Source organism: Rhagoletis pomonella, unplaced genomic scaffold (assembly GCF_013731165.1).
Source record: "Rhagoletis pomonella isolate Grant_MI unplaced genomic scaffold, Rhpom_1.0 Rhpom_scaffold_00001, whole genome shotgun sequence".
Taxonomy (NCBI): domain Eukaryota; kingdom Metazoa; phylum Arthropoda; class Insecta; order Diptera; family Tephritidae; genus Rhagoletis; species Rhagoletis pomonella.
This window is the reverse complement of record NW_023458555.1, coordinates 109,655,055-109,661,395: the sequence shown is the minus strand read 5'-3', so window position 1 is coordinate 109,661,395 and position 6,341 is coordinate 109,655,055.

Genomic DNA, 6,341 nt, shown 5'->3' with positions numbered 1-6,341 from the left:
TACTGGGAGCGGAGGTCATGACAGCTTGTATAAAGAGGAACCCCAGGAAAACCGACTGGGCCAAGTACAATGAGCTACTCAGGGCTAACCTGCCTAGCTTGACGGTAAAATATGGAATGGTCGACTCTATAGGGGTGGAAAACAAAATAAATGAGCTGAATGGCTCCATACTGGATGCCTTTAACTCTAGCTGTCCCGTGTCTAAGCCAAAGGGGAGGTCTCAGCCTACTTGGTGGTCACGGGAGCTCTCAGTACTCAGGATAAAGGCGCGCAGACTCTTCAATCGAGCCAAGCGCACGGGGAACTGGGAAGAGTATTCAGCCACCTTAACAACATATAGCAGCTTCAGGTCCTTCTGTGAGACCATCTCATCTACCCCTGCGGCTGCTAGATTGCACAAAGCCTTGGCGAAGGACAGGAATCAGGCTAGCCATTAGGCTACCAGGCGGCACTTATTCAGGTAACAAAAAGGAAAGAGCACTCGCCCTGCTATCTGCCCACTTCCCTGATGCCATTCCACCAACCCCAGATGCGGTGTTCCAAGCAGTCAGGCCATCCCCATCAGACTGGAAGCTGGCTAAATGCCTAATAACCCGGCGATCAGTACGATGGGCGTTGGATTCTTTTGAAAGGTACTGTTGAAGCAGGGTGAGGAGCTCCTACTTCCACACCTTGTCGACATAATGAGGGACAGTCTAGCGCTGGCCCACATTCCCGAGGTGTGGCAAAGGGCGCGGGTTATCTTTATCCCGGAAATAGGTAAGAGGGATTATTCCCTAACTAAGTCATTCAGGCCGATAAGTCTCACCTCCTTTATGCTAAAGGCAATGGAGAAGGTTATCGACAATGAAATTAGGTCTAACACTCTGAAAGCGGCACCTCTGCATCCAGACAGAGTGGGCAGATCCACGGACACTGCTCTGTATGCGCTGACCACAGATATACAGAGTGCCCTGGAGTGTGGAGAAACAGTGATCTGCGCCTTCCTTGATATAGAGGGGGCTTTCGACAACACATCACATGTAGGCGAGGGCACTTGAGAAACGCAATGTGCAGCCAACCATTCGCAAATGGATAGCCAGGCTACTACATACCAGGATTGCTGAAACTGAAGTAGGTGACAGCGTAGTACAACTTAGAACAACAAAAGGTTGCCCGCAGTGAGGGGTACTATCACCTCTCCTGTGGAGTTTAGTGGTGGACGAACTCCTGCAGAGATTCACTGACAATGGCATCCGCTGCCAAGGGTACGCGGATGACATAGTGATCATTGCTAGGGGGAAGTTCGCGAGTACCCTCTGCGACATAGTGCAAAGAGCTCTTAATCTGGCAAGGAGGTGGCGTGTTGAGGTGGGACTTAATATTAACCCTTCTAAGACAGCCATTATTCCATTTACCAGGAAAAGAGCCCTAGAGGGGATGGGGAACCTAGCCATGGATGGGGTCGCGGTCAATGTCGTCACAGAGATTAAGTATCTGGGTGTTATCCTGGACTCGAAACTTCTGTGGAGGACTCATGTGGAGGCGGTCACTTCCAAGGCTACGAGAGCGCTGATGGTGTGCAAACGTCTAGCAGGGAAGACCTGGGGGTGCACCCCAAGGATCCTAAGATGGATGTACACCATGATTGTACGATCAACAGTAACTTATGGAGCGGTGGCTTGGGTATCCAGGACTACTCTGGCAACGGCAAGACAGTCTCTTGCCAAGATTCAACGTCTGGCCTCTGTTTGCATCACGGGAGCTATGCGCACATGTCCGACGGCAGCGCTGGAAGTAGTTCTTTAACTGGAGCCACTGCATATACGATTGAACAGGTGGCAAAACGTACGCTCTTAAACTTTGCGAGAGAGGGTTTTGGAAAAGGTAAAGTGCTATCATCCAGGAACAGGGAAAAGCTAAGCTCCAAGCTGCCATTAGTGCTGTTTCCTAGGGATGATATGCACAGAGTAGTGGTCTTTGGAAGAAACTTCAAAGTCGATCTATACAGAAAGGCGACTTGGAGCACGCCTATCTTGGAGGGACACGTCCAGGCGAGCACTTTACAGTGGTACACGGACGGCTCCAAAACCCCTGAGGGTATTGGAGCAGGAGTATATGGCCCTAGGCTGAAACTCTCAGTCACTTTGGGGACTTTCCCCAGCATCTTCCAAGCGGAAGTCTATACAATCAGTCTTTGCGCAGAGATTAACCATTGCAGGAATTATCGAAGGGAGAGGATACTTATACTAAGCGATAGTCAGGCGGCACTCATAGCTCTCTCATCCTTCGAGGTCAAATCCTCTTTAGTCTTGGAGTGCATCGAGAAGCTTAATGCCATTGCTGTGCACAACACCGTCCGGCAAATATGGGTAGCAGGTCATATGGGTGTCGAGGGTAACGAAGTAGCCGATCAGCTGGCCAGGCTGGCGGCTGCCTCGACGCCGGTAGGACCTGAGCCCTTCCTTGCGGTGGGTCCCAGCACGATAAAAGAGGCACTCAGAAAAGAAAACAACAAACTGAGGGAACAGCATTGGCGAAGTATCTCGGGACTTCGTCAAGCCAAGAGCCTATTAGGGGGGTATAACCCAAATAGATACAGGCTACTTATAAACCTCCCCAAGGCGAGGCTAAGAATCATAACAGGTATTTTGACGGGTCATTGTAGGCTCAGAGGCCACTTGTTTAATCTGGGGATCTGGTCAAGCGACTTATGTCGCTTCTGTGACTCCGCCAAAGAGACACCAATGCACCTTCTCCTGGAGTGTGAGGCCGTTTCGCGAAGAAGGGAGAGGTGCCTAGGACACATATGCCCAGTGAAGATCACATACACTCCCTGCCCCGGGATCCATTCCGAAATTCTTGGAGTCCCTGGGTCTGGATTCAGTGTTATGATTAGCTCGGGGCACAATAGACCTATTGGTCGCAGTGCTTACCCTACTATTATTCTATTCTATTCTAGTGTTTGGCAGAGCTTTTCCTCCGACTTGTGGCGTGCGCCTTGATGTTGTCACGCAAAGGGGGAGCGACCTACAGTTTTACGCCGACTCCTAACGGCGATTATATTTCTATGAGAAGCTGTTTTTCATGGCAGAAATACACTCGGAGGTTTGCCATTGCCTACCGAGGGGCGGCAGCTGTTATGAAAAAACACATTTTTAACCGACTTCACAAAAAGGAGAAGGTTATCAGTTCGTCTGAATATATATATATTTTTATATGTATGTTACCGCATAACTTTGGACCACGTTAACCGATTTCGATAATTCTTTTTTCACCGGAAAGGTGATACCTCAAGGATGGTCCCATACTAATTTTTTTTAGATCCATAATTGGATCGTGAAGAAATTAACGATAATCTTAAATTTTTATATGAGAATTGAAGTCGGTTTTGTTTTTTGCTTAAAAATTACTTGTTGTTCTTTATTTTTTGATGTTGGTTTGCACCGGCCCCCCACAGCTACATAACGAAGGAGAAATTTCCAAAAATCAATAAATACAAAATTATCTGCGTAATCGCTTAAGCATCGAATTGGTACCGAATTGAAGAAACACCCATTTGAGTTTCTCTTAATATTCTGTGATGAACAGGATGGAAAAACACTTCTTCTTCCGTTAAATCTTGTTCTGAAGGACTTAAACGAGGTTCCAGAAATAAGAAGTACTATTTCTTCCCTAAAAGATGTGATAATTTTTTTTCGCGAATCAACGACACGCAAGAATTATGCTCCTGATATATCACGTTTGTGTGAAACAAGGTGGTCGGAAAAATATAAGGCTATCAGGAAATTTTCAGAAAAATTTCTTGACGATTGTAGGAAATTTAGAAAAGTTGTCGATTCAGGAAAACTTTCCACAAGAAAGTCGGCGTATCAATTGTGTGCTGCTATAACAATGCCGATGTTCATCATTGATTTAATGACAATTGCTAAATATTCAACGTTGCTGGAATCTACAGCAAACATTTTGCAAATGAAGACAATAACTAGACCTGATCGCCGTTGGTCAGCATATTGAAAATATTTTGGAGGTGGTTAGGAATGATCGCAAGAATGCAGGAGTCACGGAGTTAATTAAAAAATCTCATATGATTACAGCCGATCTAGGAGTAGAAATTTCTCTCCCACGTTTGGCAGGAAAAAAACGAACAGAAGTAACCCCCATCGGTCAATGAAAATGAGTACTGTCGACGGTCTATAATAAACCCGTATCTGGGTTCACTAACGGACGACGGTATAGCGGTCGACGGTTAACCGTTGTAAAATTAAAATCACAAAGGCGTATGGAATGGCTCAGCCAGCGATTTTGCCGCCGACGTTTTCCGGTTGATTTAAATTTATTTCTATTTTTACCGCCAAACGCGGACGGCACGATGTTGATTGAGTGTTGATTGTAGTAATTTTAATTTTTTTCACAAGTTTGCCAATGTTTTCATCCATTTTTTTTTTCAGAAAATACTAACACGCACGTCCGAAAAAATCTTTAATTTTAATGATAATTTTCAAATCAAAATGTCAACTGACGGAAACCGTCGTGCGCCGCAGTTGTGTTTACTCTGACGGATTTCACTGCGGCAACTGTTCAGCTGTTCACTTACCGCCGACCGCTTTACCGTCGTCCGCTGTAATTCTGGGTAGAGCTTAAATGTTTAAGTGAAAAGTTACAAAAGAACGCGAAGCATTTTGAACAGATCTATGACCAAGCTATGGGCAGTGAACGCATTCTTTGGTACAATTTATGGAAGAGAGAGAAAAAGAACTTGTCTGAAGAAGATTTAAAGGATGTTGAAGTTGTAGATCTATTTAAAGAAGAAAACGAATTTCTACCAGCGATGAATAAACGTATTTCCATTTTGAGCGCTTTTCCATGCACAACAGCGACTGAGGAGCAGCGTTGCCGTTTTGCTTAAATTTAAGCAAGATTGCTTAAGTTTTTCCTGCCTGTTAAAATGTTAAACTTTTCTTCGTTTTGCTAAATATTTTTATTAAAATAGTCAAAAAGGATAATTTTTCTCAAAAATTCATAGTCAGCAAAGTTACTATTTCAATAAATTTTTCAAATTTATTTTAGGAAGACTGTCAACCAGATCCCACATAAAGTTCCGGCAAATATTGCTCTACGCAATTCCCGATCTGCGGTCGTCACATTTTCAAACCTCCGAGTGTACTTCTGCCATGAAATCGCTTCTCATAAAAACCATTTGCCGTTCGGGGGCGACCTAGAACTTTAGGTCCCTTCATTTGCGTGACAAGATCAACACGCACATTTGGGATAACATGATGTCTAACTCGTTTTTTGCATGCATTCAAAAAACTAGCGAAAGGGCAGATAACTATTATAGGAGTATGTGTTGAAAGCCTGGAAGAATGTCTAGAAGTTTGCAAATTTAGCAACTGTTAGGCCCGATTTCAGATGGCCTACTTAAGTAGAGATTGTTGATTAATTTCCACTATTCCTTTTCAGATCATACATTTAGTCTGCACTTAAATGGCCAATTTTGCTATTTAAATATGAAATATGCAACACTGTGTTTATACCAAACAACCAAGATAGATTGGTAGGTTGTATAATCAATCCCACTAAATCCCACCTAAAACAATCAGCTGTTCAGCAGAAAATGTAAACAAACATGCAAATGCAGCAACAATTTCAAGGAATAAGCAGCAGTGCTGCGAATTGTTTAGCATATTTAAACAAAGTTATTCTGAAACCCAACGAAAGCTAAATGGCTTTTAAACAACAATCCACAATTAAACTTAAGTGCCGTTTAAATATTTATTTCAAATTGGCCCTTAGACTATAACATCCTTACTTTTGACGACAAAACTCAGCCTTAGAGAGCCTTTACTTACTGACTTGCTTACTTTTTATTTCTATAACCAATTTACCAAGCTCAGGAAGAAACAAACAGTAACTCCAGGCATTTTTCGTTTTAATAAGACCCGATAAATAAGTTGCTCAATTTTGACGGAATTTGTTAAACTTTTTGGAAGATTTCGTTAAACTTTACTTTTCGGGCGCGGCAACACTGCTGAGGAGCTTTCGTTTAGTACACTTCGTAGAGTAAAAACCTGACTCAGAAGCACAACAAGAGAATAAAGGATTTTTGTACTATGCCTCATGAGCGTCCATAGAAAATTCGTTAACGAAAACCGCAATATGATTTAACTCACGTTAATTTTTTAGGTCTTAAAGGGCTACTCATAGCTTCCCACAGTGGGCCGCACAGTGTTTCGACTATATGGAAGCAGGTGGAAATAATTGTACACCTGCACCGATTTCACTGAAACTTGACATGTGCTCTAGTTTTACTTAGAAATAGAGAATTATGAAATTTTGTACAGATGCACATTAGGTCAAAT